Source organism: Bos mutus, chromosome X (assembly GCF_027580195.1).
Source record: "Bos mutus isolate GX-2022 chromosome X, NWIPB_WYAK_1.1, whole genome shotgun sequence".
NCBI lineage: Eukaryota > Metazoa > Chordata > Mammalia > Artiodactyla > Bovidae > Bos > Bos mutus.
Window position 1 is genome coordinate 84,140,532 of NC_091646.1, and position 18,855 is coordinate 84,159,386.

Consider the following 18,855-nt stretch of genomic DNA (forward strand, 5'->3'; position numbering starts at 1 on the left):
TGGTATTTTACATGTTTCAATGCCATTCTCCCAAATCTTCCCACCCTCTCCCTCTCCCACAGAGTCCATAAGACTGTTCTATACATCACTGTCTCTTTTGCTGTCTCATTCACAGGGTTATTGTTACCATCTTTCTAAATTCCATATATATGCGTTTGTATAACCCTGTGAACGAGACAGCAAAAGGTCATTTTCTTCTCTTGTGCTTCCTGTTTATGGAAGTTCAGTTAGTATTTCTTGTGAATCTGGTCTGGTGGAGCTGAATTCTCTTAGCTTTTGCTTCTCTGTAATGCTTTTGATTTCTCTGTTGAATCTGAATGAGATCCTAGTTGGGTAGAATAATCTTGGTTGTATGTTTTTCTGTTTCATCACTTTAAATATATCCTGCCACTCCCTTCTGGCCTGCAGAGTTTCTGCTGAGAAATCAGTTAACCTTATGGGGATTCCCTTGTATGTTATTTTTTTGCTTTTCCCTTGCTGCTTTTAACGTTTTTTCTTTGTATTTAGTTTTTGTTAGTTTGATTATGTGTTTTCTTGTGTTTTTCCTAGGGTTTATCCTGTGTGGAACTCTCTGCTCTTCCTGTACTTGGGAGGCTATTTCCTTTCCCATGTTAGGAAATGTTTTGATGATAAGCTCTTGAAATATTTTCTTGATCCTTTCTCTTTTTTGTCTTCTTCTGGGACTGGTATAATTTGAGTGTTGGTGTGTTTAATGTTGTCGTACATATGTCTGTGAGATTGTCTTCAGTTTTCTTCATTCTTTTTTCTTTATTTTGCTCCTTGACAGTTTTTACCACTATTCTATCTTCCAGTTCACTTATTCATTCTTCTGCTTCAATTAAGCTGCTGCTGCTGCTAAGTCGTGTCAGTCATGTCTGACTCTGTGAAACCCCATAGACCACAGCCCACCAGGCTCCGCCGTCCCTGGGATTCTCCAGGCAAGAACACTGGAGTGGGTTTCCATTTCTTTCTCCAATGCATGAAAGTGAAAAGTGAAAGTGAAGTCGCTCAGTCGTGTCCAACTCTTAGCAACCCAATGGACTGCAGGCTATCAGGCTCCTCCGTCCATGGGATTTTCCAGGCAAGAGCACTGGAGTGGGTTGCCATTGCCTTCTCCAAATTAAGCTGCTATTGAATCCTTATAGTGTATTTTTTTTTCATTTCAGCTACTGGGTTGTTTGCCTTCCCAGGTGGCTCAGTGGTAAAACATCTGCCTGTCAGTGCAGGAGCTGCAGGTTTGATCCCTTGGTCAGGAAGATCCCCTGCAGAAGGAGATGACAATCCACTCCAGTGTTGTTGCTTGGCAAAATCCCATGAACAGAGGAGCCTGGCAGGCTGCAGTCCATGGGGTCACAGAGTCAGACATGACTGAGTGACTGAGCTTGCCCACATTGAGTTGTTTATCACTGCTTGTTTGTTCCTTAGTTCTTCTTGGCTCTTGTTAAACATTTGTTGTATTTTCTTGATCTGTTGCTTCCATTCTATTTCTGAGATTATGGATCATCTTCAATCATCATTCTGAATTCCTTTTCAGGTAGGTTGCATATTTCCTCTTCATTTACTTCGTCTTTTAGGTTTTTACCTTGTTCCTTCGTCTGTAACCTATTTTTTTTGTTGTCTTATTTTTTGTTGTTGTTGTTTGTTTTTTGATGGATAGGGCCGTGTTCTTGTCTTACTGGTTTGGCCTGAGACATTTAGCATGAGAGTTTTCAGGTGGTTGGGTAGAGCCAGGTCTCAGTGCTCAGATGAGGACCTCCAGGAGAATGCACTGTAATTAATATTCCCTGGGGTCTGAGGTTCTAAATTCATTCAGTGGCTTGGAGTCAGTTCTCCCACCACAGGAGCTTAGGCCTGACCCTTGGCCTGGAAACCAAGATTCCACAAGCTATGCAGTGCAGAAGAAAAAGAGCCAATCAGTAACAAAGAATTAAAAACATAATTAGAAAAATAAAAATATATATATTAGAAGAAAAATATAAATGAAATAGCAATAAGTACACAATAGCAATAAATAAATAATTTTTTAAAAAGGGCCAGAAAAGGTTGACTGTGGGGTGGTGGTGCTTATGCAGGAGTGGAGCCTGGGCCTGGGGCGTGGGGCTTAGGGGGTTGGCTAGATTCAGAATCAGTGCTGCAGGAAAAGTCCCTATGGTGGCTTTTGGGGGTAGGGCTTAGTCTCAGCACAGTTGAAGGGGGCCTTAGAGGGTGGAGGTTTAGGCCAGGGACCCCAGAAGACTTGCTTGGGGCCAAGCAGGCAGGGGAAATACTGGTTGCTCCACTCCTACCCCCGAAAAGTCTCTCCTAGTGCCTGCTGATCCCATCAGTATGGGTGGGTCACTCTCAGTGTGGGAGCCCCTCCCGTCCCCCAGCCACCCCTTAAGGGCACCCTTTTGTCTCTCTTCTAGTTTTCTTACCCCCTTCCCCCTTGCCTCCTTAGACATGGGGTATCTCCTCTCAGCCACTCGCCACTCAGCACCGCACAGCCGACAAGGTCAGGAGCATGGGCCGTGAGGAGACACCCCATGTCCAAGGTCAGAGAAAACTCCAGTAAGATGGTAGGCACTGAGAGAGGGCATCAGAGGGCAGACAGAAACCACAATCACAGAAAACTAACCAATCTAATCACATGGACCACAGCCTTGTCTAATTCAATGAAACTATGAGCCATGCCATGTAGGGCCACACAAGATAGATGGGTCATGGTGGAGAGTTCAGACAAAATGTGGTCCACTGGAGAAGGGAATGGCAAACCACTTTAGTATTCTGGCCTTGAGAACCCCATGAACAGTATGAAAAGGCAAAAAGATAGGACGCTGAAAGATGAACTCCCCAGGCCAGTAGGTGCCCAACATGCTCCTGGAGATCAGTGGAGAAATAACTCCAGAAAGAATGAATTGACAGAGCCAAAGTGAAGACAACATTCTGTTGTGGATGTGACTGGTGATGGAAGCAAGGTCCGATGCTGTAAAGAGCAATATTGCATAGGAACCTGGAATGTTAGGTCCATGAATCAAGGCAAATTGGAAGTGGTCAAACAGGAGATGGCAAGAGTGAACATTGACATTCTAGGAATCAGCGAACTAAAATGGACTGGAATGGATGAATTTAACTCAGATGACCATCATATCTACTATTGTGGACAAGAATCCCTTAGAAGAAATGGAGTATCCATCATAGTCAACAAAAGAGTCTGACATGCAACACTTGGATGCGATCTCAGAAATGACAGAATGATCTCTGTTTGTATCCAAGGCAAAGCATTCAGTATCACGGTAATCCAAGTCTATGCTCCAACCAGTAATGCTGAAGAAGCTGAAGTTGAATGGTTCTATGAAGACCTACAAGACCTTTGAAAACTAACACCCAAAATAGATATCCTTTATATTATAGGGGACTGGAATGCAAAAGTAGGAAGTCAAGAAACAAGTAACAGGTAAATTTGGCCTTGGAGTACAGAATGAAGCAGGGAAAAGGCTCATGGAGTTTTGCCAAAAGAATGCACTGGTCATAGCAAACACCCACTTCCATCAACACAAGAGAAGACTCTACACATGGACATCACCAGATGGTCAACACCGAAATCAGATTAATTATATTCTTTAGAGCCAAAGATGGAGAAGCTCTATACAGTCAGCAAAAACAAGACTGGGAGCTGACCGTGGCTCAGATTTTGAACTCCTTATTGCCAAATTCAGACTTAAACTGAAGAAAGTAGGGAAAATCACCAGACTGTTCAGGTATGACCTAAATCAAATCCCTTATGATTATACAGTGGAAGTGGGAAATATATTTAAGGGACTAGATCTGGTAGAATGCCTGATGAATATGGACGGAGGTTCTTGACATTGTCCAGGAGACTGGGATCAAAACCATCCCCAAGAAAAAGAAATGCAAAAGAGCAAAATGGCTGTCTGAGAAGGTCTTACAAATAGCTGTGAAAAGAAGAGAAGCCAAAAGCAAAGGAGAAAAGGAAAGATGTACTCATTTGAATGCAGAGTTCCAAAGAATATCAAGGAAAGCTAAGAAAGCCTTCCTCAGTGATCAGTGAAAAGAATTAGAGGAAAACAATAGAATGGGAAAGACTAGAGATCTCTTCAAGAAAATTAGAGATACCAAGGGAGCATTTCATGCAAAGATGGGCTCAGTCAAAGAAAGAAATGGTATGGACATAACAGAAGCAGAAGATATTAAGAAGAGGTGACAAAAATACACAGAACTGTTCAAAAAAGATCTTCACTACCCAGATCATCACGATGGTGTGATCACTCACCTAGAGCCAGACTTCCTGGAATGTGAATTCAAGTGGGCCTTAGGAAGCATCACTACAAACAAAGCTAGTGGAGGTGATGGAATTCCAGTTGAGCTGTTTCAAATCCTGAAAGATGATGCTGTGAAAGTGCTGCACTCAGTATGCCAGCAAACTTGGAAAACTCAGCAGTGGCCACAGGACTGGAAAAGGTCAGTTTTCCTTCCAATCCCAAAGAAAGGCAATGCCAAAGAATGTTCAAACTACTGCACAATTGCACTCATCTCACATGCTAATAAAGTAATCCTCAAAATTCTCTGAGCCAGGCTTCAGCAATACATGAACCGTGAACTTCCAGATGTTCAAGCTAGATTTAGAAAAGGCAGAGGAACCAGAGATCAGATTGCTAACGTCAGCTGGATCATCAAAAAAGCAAAAGAGTTCCAGAAAAACATGTATTTCTGCTTTATTGGCTATGCCAAAGCCTTTGACTGTGTGGATCACAACAAACTGTGGAAAATTCTGAAAGAGATGGGAATACCAGACAACCTGACCTGCCTCTTGAGAAATCTGTATGCAGGTCAGGAAGCAGCAGTTAGAACTGGACATGGAACAATAGACTTTTTCCAAATAGGGAAAGGAGTACATTAACGCTGTGTATTTTCACTCTGCTTATTTAACTTATATTCAGAATGCATCACAAGAAATGCTGGGCATTATGAAGCACAAACTGGAATCAAGATTTTCAGGAGAAATATCAGTAACCTCAGATATGCAGATGACAGCACCCTTATGGCAGAAAGTGAAGAAGAACTAGAGAGCCTCTTGATGAAAGTGAAAGAGCAGAGTGAAAATGGTGGCTTAAAGCTCACATTCAGAAAACTAAGATCATGGCATGCAGTGCTATCACTGCATGGCAAATAGATGGGGAAACAGTGGAAACAGTGGCTGACTTTATTTTGGGGTCTCCAGAGTCACTGCAGATGGTGATTGCAGCCATGAAATTAAAAGACTCTTACTCTTTGGAAGAAAAGTTATGGCCAACCTAGACAGCATATTAAGAAGCAGAGACATTAGTTTGGCAACAAAGGTCCATGTAATCAAGGCTATTATTTTTCCAGTAGTCATGTATGGATGTGAGAGTTGGGCTATAAAGAAAGGTGAGCACTGAAGATTTTATGCTTTTGAACTGTGATATTGGAGAAGACTCTTGAGAGTCTCTTGGATTGCAAGGAGATACAACCAGTCTGTCCAAAAGGAGATCGGTCCTGAGTGTTCATTGGAAGGACTGATGCTGAAGCTGAGCCTCCATTATTTTGGCCCCCTGATAGGAAGAACTGACTAATTGGGGGGGGGGGGGACAAAAAACCCTGATGCTGGGAAAGATTGAAGGCAGGAGAAGAAGAGTACAACAGAGGATGAAATGGTTGGATGGTATCACCGACTCAATGGATATGGGTTTGGGTAAACTCCAGGAGTTGGTGATGGACAGGGAGGCCTGGCGTGCTGCAGTCCAAGGGGTTGCAAAGAGTTGGACACGACTGAGTGACTGAATGGAACTGAACTCCTCCCTTGTCTCCAGGACCCTTGCAACTGGAGGGGGCCTCAGAAGTTGGAGGTTCAGGCCCAGGAACCCGGCAGGCTCCCCTGTTCGAGTGGGCAGGGAAAATAATAGCCATTCCCTGCTCCTCCCCAGTCACTGGAAAGTCTCAGTCCCTGCTGATCCCCTCATTGTGGATGGGTATAGGAACCCCTCTGCTCCCTCAGCTACCCCTGGCAGACACTGGTCCCATCTCTCCTTTACTTTTCCTTCCCTGCTCCCTCTCTCCCATGTCCACAGGACCTGTGTAGCCGGAGAAGGCCTCAGAGAGCAGAGGTTCATGCCTGCGTCCCAGGCCGCACTCTGGTGCCTGAGTAGTTCCCTTTTGATCCAATGATTCCTCAGAGGTCTCTTCCTGACTCTGCTGATTCTCTTGCCATGAGTGGGCCCCTCTGAACATGGGAACCCCTTCCTTCTCTCAGCCACCTTTCAGGGTTGCCAGTTCTATCTGGCCTCCACTTCTCGTCCCTCCTACCTTTCCCCCACACCCTCCCCAGTTGTGCGAGGGTTCCTCTCATTTCCTTAGGTGTCTGAGGTTCCTGGCCAGTGCCTGATAGGTGCCCTAGTTGTGAGGAGATACAAACTCTGTGTCCTCCTACTCAACCAGTTCGGCTCTGCCCTCTAAAGGGGGCATTTTAAATTTAATATCCCCCTAAGGTCAAGAAATCTGTTTCCAAAGCATTCCAAAATTTTGAGCAACTCCAGAAGCATACTTGCTCTCAGTGTAAATGTTAATGCATTTGCCAAAGGCCAAAGTGAAGGTATGAGTGAGTGAATACAGTTCAGTGTGCTAGGCTGAAGAATCAATAGGCAGAGCACTGGATTCTGTTCCAGAGAAGGCAGTAGTGATACCATTTCAAGCTTTCAGATGTCCATCATTTCATAGGTAGAAGCCATCAGGGAACCAAGAAATGTTAGGGTTGTCTAAAGGTGTTTCTTATAAATCTGGCTATGGACCTACTATATTCACATTATTTTTCAAGAAATCTCTAGAACTTTTTTTTCTGCAACACTGAAACTGTATTTACCAAACACTAATTTCCCCTCCTGCTTCCCTGGTGGCTCAGATGGTAAAGAATATGCCTGCTAATACAGGAGATACACGTTTGATCCCTGGGTCTGGAAGATCCCTTGGAGAAGGGAATGGCTACCCACTGCAATATTATTGCCTGGAGAATTCCATGGACAGAGAAAGCTGGGGGGCTACAGTCCATGGGTTTGCAAAGAGTCAAACACGACTGAGTGACTAACACTAACTGTTTAAAAGTGTTTTGCAAGCCACCCTACCTGCTCTTAAGATAAAAATTTATATGAAGCTTTCCTAAAAGCAGATAACTTTTGGCTTGACTTCCAAGAAGCTGAAAACCAAATTTAGTGTTCAGTCATATTAACTACATTAGCCCTTGTATGTAGCATTATTGCTTCCTCCTCCTTTTCATGGCTTTGATTTTTTTTGTTCTGATAACCTGATTGTAGATTTATCTTTTATTAGAAACCACCTCAAATTAGGAATGAGGCAAGGTCAAAATAAATCAATATAAAACTGGTAAAGTGTTTTTCTATATCAAGGAAATGTAATTTCTAGGGATGAGGGTCGTGCTCCTCTTCCATTTCTCAGAAGTCTAAATTCAGTTGGCTTTACTTTGATCCTTTCAATCAAGGAAAGTATAATGTAGTGGGAGAAACCCTGGACAGAGCCAAGTTTGAATTACAGATATATTATTTCTTAACTCTGAGTTCTTGGCCAAATCACTCAAAAGACCTGGGTCTCAGTTTCCTCATTTGTAAAATGGAGATGATGTCTAAATCTTGGGACTATGATGAAGATTAAGATAAGTTATGATAAGGGACTGACAGAAATTAAATGTTCTATGACTATGTATTCCCTTCTCTATCAGAGCCAAACAATTGTATATATATACAGAGGAGCCTGGCAGGCTGCGGTCCATAGGGTTGCAAAGAGTTGGACACGGCTGAAGTGACTTAGCAGCATATATCATATCTATACCTCCATCTCTCTCTCTCTCTCTCTCTATATATATATATATATATGTATATATATATATATATGTGTATATATATATATATATACATATATATATATATAAAATCAGTCCTGGAAGGTCTCAAAAACAGCCTATCTCAAAAAGGAGTATTTTCCTGAGCATCCTGAGTCCCAAGGCTCTTGGTACTTACAGTAAAGAGAAGGGCTACCCAGGAAGCCCTGGTGGCAGTGGTCTGATATTTTATAGGAATTGAAATTGTTCTTTTTTCACTACCAGAACCTCCTCTTTTGATCTCACTTTGTAATTGGAAAACCACAGCTAAGCTGTCATTCCTGAAAACCATTGCCCTTATTTTAAAGTTGTCTTTTTAGAACTTATTTTTTGGTTTTGTGGTGCAATAATATTTAAATGCTTTAGAAAGAGTTTTTGATAATCTCCAAAGACATTTTCATTAGTTGAGAAACCCATACAGGACAGGGAGTCAGGAGACCTGATCTGATATTGACATGCTGTGTGATCTTAGGTTTTATTTTCCTTGTGGATTAAATAATAATATCTAACCTTTATTGAGCAATCACTATGTACCAAGCACTATTCTAAGTGGTTTATGTAAATATTGCATATTTATATACTCATTTAAGACACACAGCAATAACTATTATTATCCTCATTGCAAAAATAAAGAAATCAGGACCCGAAAAGCTTAAGTAACTTGCTGAGGGTCAGAAATGAGGCAGTATGTGACTCAAAAGCTTGTGCTCGTAACCCCTACAGTATACTGCTTCAATAAAATGAGCAGATTGGATTATACCAGCATTTCCTAAACTTTGTTCCTAGTGACTACTAGTCCCACAAGATAAGTTGTTAAAAAAAAAAAAAAAGATTCTAAGGTAAAATATGTTGACACTACAAACACTGGAGATTGCTAATGAATTTTCACCTATTAAAGTCTCTGAGAAACCCTGCAGTAAAGAAACCTACTTATAAAGCAGTATTTCCCTAACCTGACCACAGAACTCTGTGTGTGTATATATGTGCGTGTGCACATGCATGCACACCTATTAACATCCTGTGGAACGAGGTTTTATAGAATATGTTTTGAGAAATACTGGTGTTAATCTGGAAGATTCATTCTAACTCTTAAGTGCTTCCAGCACTTAATAATGATAGGTATGTGGACTGTAAAATGCAGTATTCCTCTATGAGTATCAATTTTTTTTAATTGGAGGGTTGATAAAAATCAGGGGGTGGTGAGGCATAAATTCAAGGCTAGTCTATGGTGTATTTTTAACACTTGCTTTAAATGACCTTGTATATCTTGACACAAAGGACTTCATTTGTCCTCTACCTTTTCCTTTCCTTCTCCCTACTCTATTGTGTATTTTCTCACTTAATACTTAAAATAAGAGACCTTAATCAGAGGTGCTTGTTGTGAAAGTAGGAGCAAGTTTTTTAATATATGCAGAGTTCAGCAATTGTTTTCATTGTCAGAAAACAACTGTCAGAACTGATGCTACATGGAGTAGGGCTTATGTGGAACATGGGCTGTTAGATATCATCATGCTATTGGTCCTCCTGGAGCCAGATGTCCTATCTTTTATTTTTGCAGTATTTCCAATTTATTATCAATAATTGTGGCAAATAAGGATAATGAATAGATTCAGAGACCTCTGAAGCACACCTGATTTCCTTCCTCCCTTCCTGGAAGAGAAAGGGGAGAAAAACATGGTTTATGATCCATAGCTTCTCTAAGAGCAATGATCTAGTAAATGTCTGCATGTTCTGTCTATAGTCCTGGTGTGCAAAACTAAAAAAGCAGCTGGGTGGCCTTACTGGGAATTAGAGTCTCTGTAGTGCTTGGTGTTGGTCATCTTCTTCTCTCTTTGCTTTCTCTCCATCTCTCTCTCTCTTTACTCTCCATCTCCTCCCTTCTTTCTCTCTACTTATTCCTTTTTCTCCCTCTCTTCTCTCTCTCTTTCCCCTCTCTTTCCTTTCTCTTCCCTTACCCTCCTGTCATGTCTTTTAAGTCTCTTCCCTGCATTTCTTTTTCTCTTTCCCCTGCTACACACACACACACACACACACACACACACGAAAAAAGCACACCAGGCAGAGACACTCTTACTACACTCTTTTAGAACCAGGGGTGTCCCTGGTGCCCATGAATGGAGAAAGGGGTGGGTCTGAGTAAAAAGTTCCCACCTGCTAATAGACACAGGTTCCCTGCAGTGTGAAGCGCTATAGGAAGTTCACATTAACAATTTCAATACCAACAATTTCCCTCTCCTCTGAGGCACTTAATAACCTTTACACATGGACATTGTGGCTTTTTGGTAGATAATGCCCTGGGCCTTCACTGGAACTCCTTTTGAGTGACCTATTTTCCCCCTTGTTGAACATCCTTCCATTCAAAGCTGCTTGTCCTGGGACAGGTAGAAGAGCACTAAAGATGCTTTATAGTTTCAATTTCTACTCCTCATCCTCTGCCATTATTTTCCTGAGATGTGACTTCTTATTCCTGAGTGTGAGAGAATGAGCTCCTCTTCCAACTAGCACTGATGTCTTCTATTAACCTAATCACAATATAGTTCCTTCTAGCAACAGCAAGCCTACTTCCTTTTAACTCTCAATTAGCTGAAGCAATTACATGTTTTTACCAAACTGTTCCCTGCCACTTCTCTGGCTCTCTTCCCCTGAAAAGCTTTGTTTCCTGGAAGTAATTAAAACCTTCTGCCACCGCCATAGCTGCTGCTGCTGGAACCACAATGAAGTGAAGTTGCTGAGTCATGTCCGACTCTTTGCGACCCATTGGACTGTAGTGTACCAGTCTCCTCCCTCCATGGGATTCTCCAGGCAAGAGTGTTGGACTGGGTTGCCATTTCCTTCTCCAGGGGATCTTCCCGATCCAGGGATCGAACCCGGGTCTCCTGCATTCCAGGCAGACGCTTTAACCTCTGAGCCACCAGGGAACCACCATAGCCACCTTGGTTTCATGGTTTGGCAAAGTATTGGTCTTTACCACCATAGGGGTCAGAACCTCTGCCTCCAAAGTTTCTTCCTATCATAGGTCCAAAATTTGAATATTGATTGTTGTAATTGGCAAAATCATGGCTTCTTCCACCTCCAAAATTACTTCCATTATTATCAAACCCATTATAACCATCCCCACATCCACCATATCGACCACCACCATGATTGCCACCAAAGCCATCATGACCACTGAAGTTTCCTCCACAACCAAAGTTATCATTCCCACCAAAACCATCTCCTCGACCACCACCACAGTTTCTAGAACCACTTCAATCTCTGGCTGGATGAAACACTAGCCATCTCTTGCTTAGATAGGGTTTTCCTTACATCACAGTTGTGACCATTCACAGTGCGGTTTTTCTGAATGACAGTCTTGTCTATGGAGTCATGGTCATCAGAGACTACAAAAGCAAAGCCTCTCTTTTGACCACTGCCTTGGTGGTTTTGATTTTGATCACCTAAGTTTTCCCATACTGTTCAAAATAATCTCTTAGGTGATGTTCTTCAGCGTCTTCTTTATTGTCACCAGCAAAAATCTTTTTCACAGTTAAGTGGGCATCAAGTCTTTGAGAATCTTCTCCTGAGACAGCCCTCTTTGGTTCCACAACTCTTCATCCACCTTGAGTGGCCTTGCATTCATGGTTGCATCAACTTCCTCCACAGTGGCATATGTAACAAACCCAAAACTTCTGGAGCACTTGGTGTTTGGATCCCTCATTACCCACATAGTTTGTGAGCATTCCTCATTGCTCAAAATGACTCCTTAGACTCATTGGTTGTTTCAAAGCTCAAACCTTCCATGAAGAGCTACTGCAGCTCTTAGGGAGACTCACTTAGACATGACAGCAGTGGAAAGGGAAGTCTGCAATGATGCTTACTCGGCGGTGTCCATGGGCAGAAAGGCCCATGTAATCTTTAGAGTCAGTTTGTTGATATGTGTAAAATAACTTGCTGGGATTTTGATTGGAATTGCATTGAATGTATAGATTGAGTTGGGAAGAACTGATATCTTGATAATACTGAGTCTTCCTGTCCATGTGCATGGAATATCACTCAATTTATCTAGATTTGTTTTTAATCAGAAATTTGTAGTTTTCAGAATATCTTGTAAATATTTTGTTAGATTTTATACATAAGTAATTTTGGTGCTACTGTACATTATATTGTGTTTTGAATTTCAAGTTCCAATTGTTCGTTGACAATATATAAGAAATCTATTTTTGTATATTAGCCTTGTATGCTGAAACTTAAGTATAATTGCTAATTAGCTCCTGGAGTTTCTATTTTGTGTATGTTGATACTTACACAACTTATCAACTTATGTTGATATTTTCTACATAGATAATCATCTGTTCTACATAGATAATCATGTGTTCTACAAAGACAGCTTTATTTATTCCTCTGTATGTTCATACCTTTTCATTTTTGACTTATTTCATTAACTAAGACTGCCAATACACTGTTGAGAGCAGACGTACTTGCCTGGTTCCCAATCTTAGCAAGAAAAATCTAGTTTCTAAGTATGATCTTAGCTGTAGGTTTTTTGCCAGTGTTCTTTATCAAGTTGTGAAAATTACCCTCTCTTGCTAGTTTGTTGACAGTTTTTATCCTAGATAGGTGCTGGATTTTGTTAAATGCTTTTTCTTCATCTATTGCTATGATCTTATGTTTTTTTAAATCTTTAGTTCATTACTGTGGTGAATTACATTAATTGATTTTCAAATGTTGAACCAGCCTTGTATATCTGGAACAAATTTCATTTGAACGTGGTATATAAGTTTTTTTTATACAGTATACTGTTGGATTTCATTTGCTAATTGTAATGGGTTGAATTCTGTCCCCCAAAAGTTAAGTATGTTGAGGTCCTAAACTCTAGTACTTCAGATTGTGACTTATTTGGAGATAGGGTCCTGACAGAAGTAATCAATTTAAAATGTGGTCATTAGTAGAGGCATTGCCTTTAGACTAGGCAAACTAATAATAATAATTTTTCTTGTTGTTGAGGATTTTCCTTCTGTGTTTGTCAGAGATATAAGTCTACACTTTGTCTTTCTTCTTCCTCCTCCTATTCTTCTTCTTTTAAGAATATTTGATATAGGATATATCCTCAACATATTTTTAAAGTACATAATACATTATTGTTAATTATGGGCACAATGTTGTGCAGTAGAATATTTCCTTTTTTCTAATGTCTTTTCCAGTTTTTCTCTTAGGGTAATCTGGCTTCGTAGAATGAATTAGGAAACAGTTCTCCGATTATATTTTCTGGAAGAGATTGTAAAGAATTGTTGTAATTTCATGTTTAAATGTTTGATAGGATTTACCATTAACCCCCATCTGGTCCCGATGCTTTCTGTTCTGGAAAATTATTAATTACAGATACAATCTCTTTAATAGATATAGGTCTACTCAGATGATCTGTTTCTCCTTGGATGAATTTGGTAGATTATGTCTTTTAAGGTATTGGTTCATTTCATCTAGGTTGTCAAATTTGTGGGCATAGGATTATTCACAATATTTATTTATTGTTTTTTTAATGTCTGATAGTGGTGGCTCCTTTTCTATTTCTGATATTAGTAATTTGTGTGTGTGTGTTTTTTTTTTTTTCTGTTTTCTACTTAGTTAACCTAGCTAGATATTTAACAGTTTTATTGATCTTTTCATAGAACCAGCTTTCTCTGTTACTTGCCTATTTGTCATTTCATTGATGCTTATTTTTATTATTTCTTTCCTTCTGCTTACTTTGGATTTAATTTGCTCTTCTTTTTCTCATTTCCTAAGCTTAGATTATTAATGTTAAATTTTTTTTTCTTCTGCGATCAGTGCTATTAATTTCCCTCTAAGCATTGCTTTCACTGCATCTCATACATTTTAAAAGTTGTATTTCAATTTCCATTTAGTTCAAAATATTTAAAAAATTTCTCTTGAAGCTTTTCCTTTGAACCATGTGTTATTTAGAAGTATATTATATAATCTCAATGTATTTCGAGATTTTGCAGTTATCTTTCTATGGTTGATTTCTCATTGAATTCATTGTGTTAAGAGAGGATACTTTGTGTGAATTCTGTTCTCAGTTTATTTAAGGTGTGCTTTATGGCACAGAACATGGTCTGTCTTGATGCATGTTCCATGTGAGCTTGAGAAAAATGTATTTAGCTCTCATTGGATGAAATATTAAATAGATATCAATTAGAGCTAATTGATTGGTGGTACTGTTAAGTTCATCTATGTCCTTACTGACTTTCTGCCTGATGGATTTATCAATTGAGGGGTATTAAAATCTCCAATTATAATAGGGGATTCATTTATTTCACCTTGCAGTTCTATCCATTTTTGGCTCATGTATTTTGATGCTCTGTTTTCAGTATACACATTAAGGATTGTTGTGTCTTCTTGGAGAATTGACCCTTTTATCTCTAAGTGATATCTTTCTTAACAATCCTGATAATTTTCCTTGCTCTGAAGTCTTGCTTTATCTTCTATTAATATAGCTGCTCCAACTTTCTTTTGATTAGTGTTAGCATGGCCTATCTTTCTCTTTCCCTTTTCTTTTAATGTATATGTATCTTGATGTTTAAAGTAGACTTCTTATAGTCTATTTTTATGTACTCTGAAAATCATTTTTCATTAATGTGTTTAGACCATTGATTTTAAAGTGATTATTGATATTGATGGGTTAATGTTTATCAGTTTACTACTGTTTATTAATATTTATTAATGTTTTTATTCATTACCCTTGACCTTTGTTTTTTTTTTGCCTTCTCACTTTAACTGAGAATTATATGTAATTCTAACTTTTTTTTTTTTCTCTCAGCATAAGAATTATACTTTTTTCTCATTTTTCAGTGGTCATCTTTGAATTTGTACTATAAATTTACAAGTAACCCAATAATTCTATACCATTTCATGGGTACTGTAAGCACCTTTTAACAGATTATTACCAATTTCTGCCTTATGTCCCTTATAACATTGTTGTCATTCATTTCACATATCTATAAGTTATAATCACCAAAATATTCCTCTTATTATTCTGAACAAACTATTAACTGTTAGCTCATTAAAAAATAAAAAAAATAATAATTTCATTTATCCCTTCTCTAACATTCTTCCTTTATGATGTTCAAGTTTCTGGCCTGTATCATTTTTCCTTCTCTCTGAAAAGTTTTTAATAGTTCTTTCATGAGAAGTTTACTGGTAACAAATTACTTTATTTTTTGTCTGTTTGAAAAAAGTCCTTATGTATCCTTCACATTTGAAGAATAATTTCCCTAGAGTACAGACTTCTAGCTTGGCATTTTTTTTTTCTTTCAATATTAAATATTTTATTCCACTATCTTTTTGTTTTCTTCGTTGCTGAAGAGAATTCCAGCGTAATTCTTATTCTCTTTCCTCTGTACATAGTGTTTTTCTTTTTTTTTTCCTCCTCTGGCTTCTTTCAAGATTCTTTGGTGTTTATCATGCATGCTGTTTTCTAGATCTGATTTAGATTCTATTATTAATTTTTTTGGAAATTCTTAGTCATTATTGGGTCAAATATTTCATTTATTCCTTTCTCTTTTCCTTCTCCTTCTGGTAGTCTCATTACATATGTGTTATATCTTTTCTAATTATCCCACTTGAATATTCTTTTTCATTTCTGTATCTCTTTTCACTTCAGTTTTAGAAGTTTCTTTTGACATTTTGTTAAGTGTACTTACTCTTTTCTTGGCTGTTTCTAATCTATTGATGAGCCCATGAAAAGCATCTTTCATTTCTGTTACAGTGTTTTAAGATTTCTAGCATTTCTTTTTTACTCTCTCTTGGAGTTTCTATCTCTCTGCTTACATTACCCATCTGTTCTTACATGTTGTCCACTAAGCCATGAGAACCCTTAGAATATTAATTATAGTTATTTTAAATTCTGATAATTCCAAGATTTATGACATATCTGAGTCTGGTTCTGATGCTTGCTCTGTCTCTTTAAACTGTGTGGGTATTTTCTTTAAGTATGTTTTAATTGAAAGCCAGCCATGATGTACTAAAAGGAGTAATGTTTCCCATGGAGGTTTCTGCTTCTGGTCTTCTGTTTGAATAAGTTGTGATTCTCTGTGTTCATTTTTCTCTCCAGTTTGGGGACAGCAGTTTGTCTTGTGATACCAGTTTTCTGATGAATCTAAGAAGAGTTGCTGATTTCCAGTTTGTTCAGCTTTTTTTTTATGTTAGGGTAACAGTGATGTCTTCCAAGCTCCTTACATGCTCATCTAAGAACTGAATTTTATGAAGTCTCCATTCTTTTTTTAATCTATAATCATGATTTTACACCAGTTAACCCACCAAAAATATTCATCAAGGTCACCAATGGCCTCTGAGATCTTGATACATTATTAATATTGTCTTCCATGTCTTCATCCTTCTTTTCTTTATCCTTTTTTTCTGGCCTGGAATCATGCTCATGTCTCCATTCTATAAGACCCTTTTTTAGCAAAGGGGTCTCTCTGTAACTACTTCTTTCTTTCCTAACAAACTTCTCAAAAGAGTAGTTTATGCTCACTCTCTGGAGATAGCTGTATCTGTCAGGAACTTTTCAGTTAAGTTTCCGCTCTGACTCCTTCACTGAAAGTTCATTTGCTAAAGTCAACAATGACTTCACTCATTGCTGTGTCATATGGACATATTTAATTCTTCGTCTATTGAGCCTACATGAAACTCCATTCCTTTGGCTTCCAAGAGACCACTCTCTCTTGTTTTTTTTTTTTTTTTTTTTCCTCGTACTTCAGACCATTACTTCTGCTCTTTGTCTGCCCTATACATATTATAGTCCCCTTTGAGTTCCATCTTTGGCCATCTTTCATGTCATTCTATACATATTTCCTTGGTGATCCCATCTTCTCCCATGATTTTAAATCAACATAAAGTAACAATTCCAAATGATTTTCTCCAGACCAAATAACTTCTGGTTTCCAGATCTGGATATGTATTCTATAAATAGCCATCTTGAACTGAATATCTAATAGATATATTACACTCTGAATGTCTCAAAATATACTTAATATTATTTTCTGTCTCCACTGGTTGCAATTTTAGTGATAACACCATCACCCACCATCCACCCAGTCATCATGCCTGAAAGGCATCTTAGAGTTCTCCTTATCCTTTATGCCCCATGTTTAGTCAGTCATCAGCCCCCTTTTTTCCTTCTAAATACCCTTCTGATATATTCTCTCCTGTATATAACTATTGCCACTCTTGTGTTCAGATACTCATCTTTTCTCACATGAATTGCTAGCTATAAGAGCCTTGCTTCTGATCTGATTTCTACATTGCTGCCAGGATGAGGTTTCAAAAATACAAATATGACCACATTAGTCTTTAGTGCAAATGCCTTATGTACCTCAAGTTTCCTTAAGGAGTTAACAAATTTCTTCACCTGGCATACAGAACTTTTAGATCTAGTCCCTGTCTGTCTCTCTAGCCTACTTCCTGACTCCTTCTCCACTCCCACTTTAGATTGGCTCCTTGTTTCAGTGTATTCTCAATTGTACTTGGAATGTTGTTCCTTTCTCTACTCCCTGCTGAATTCCTTCTTGTCTTTCAAAACTTAAGCATACTGATTGAGGCTTATGTAGTGACTCTTCTATAAAAAAAGTCTCCCTTTGTTGCCTTCCATCTCCTAGACAAAGATCACTCCCTTTACTGTAGCAATTCTATATATGTTATACATAAGGATATAGCTACACACACCAACCTAGCTTTTTATTTCCTGTTTTACATGTGTATTTTTTTCTGTATTAAGATTGAATACTCTTTGAGGGTAAAGAGCATGCTTAGGCATCTTGAATTCCATAACACTTGGTACAGTGCCTGGCATATATTAGATGCTCAAGAAATATTTGTCAAATGGGTAGATGAATGCAGGGTTTGTGCCTTATTTCCCCAGAAACACCTAACTCCATAATTTGAAAGTAGCAGGTGCTTAATAAATGTTGAGTGAAGGAACCTTTGAAAATTTGGTTCTAGTTGTCTCCCAGGTGTATCTTTTTGAAACTGGGAACTCTGATTGCTCCAGGCTCTAGTCATGCCTCTGTTTTGACATTTATCATAGGCTGTCTTGTGTTATAGCAAGCTGGGTCCATGTTTGTGTATACTTAAGAAATTATAAATTCCTGGGGGTTCAGGGCCATATACATTCTTCTTCTACTTTCCCATAATATGCTTGGCACATGATTTGATACATAGTAGGTATTCAGTAAAATATTATTGAATTAAATATAGCTTTAGTTATTTGTATTTTCTCTGGTATGTGACTCTGGGATACAGTGAGTCTCAAGATACCTGGGATGCAGTGAGTCTCAAGGAAACTTAGCTTCTTTCCTTGGGCCCATGGCTGTACCATCTTCCCAATAGATCAGCAGTCTTCAAAATTAGTTACATTTGCAGGAAGTTTCCCATGGCAGTTGCCTTGTCTCTCCTAATCTATCCTTGCCAAAAAAGAATGGACTATACTTTGGCTTGGGTATATTTGTTTTTTCCCTTAGCCTCCATACCTTTACCACAGTTTCAGTACCCTTCATTTTCTGTTTTAGAGAGAAGGCCATAGGGGTAGGAGGTCTTCAGTTTCCTTCCCTTCCCTTCTCCAACCATATTCAGTGCTATGGTGTGAATGTTTGTGTCCCCCCAAAGTTTATAAGTTGGGGTCCTGATCTACCTAAGGTGATGGTGTTGGGAGGTGGGATCTTTGGGAGATGATCATGAGAGTGGAGCCCTATTGACTGGGATTAGTACCCTTATAAAAGAAGCCTTAGAGGGATTCCTCACCCCTTCTACCATGTGAAGATACAACAAGAAGTTGGTGACCTGGAAGAGGGCTCTCTCCTGACCATATTAGCACTTTGATCTTGAACTTTGCAGCCTCCAAACTGTGAGAAATCAATTTATGCAGTTTATAAGCTACCCTGTCTTTGGTATTTTGCTATAGGAGTCTGAATGGACTAAGA

At 38.9% G+C, this 18,855-nt stretch overlaps 1 protein-coding gene and 1 non-coding gene across 4 annotated transcripts in view; one reads left to right on the forward strand and one right to left on the reverse strand.

Moving 5' to 3' along the window:
• MTMR8 (myotubularin related protein 8) overlaps positions 1-18,855 on the forward strand; it is a 284,350-nt gene that overhangs the window by 13,065 nt on the left and 252,430 nt on the right. The gene's annotated exons all lie outside the window — the stretch shown is intronic.
• TRNAS-GGA (transfer RNA serine (anticodon GGA)) lies at positions 10,750-10,821 on the reverse strand. Its single transcript has one exon. It is a non-coding gene; the product is annotated as a tRNA-Ser (tRNA).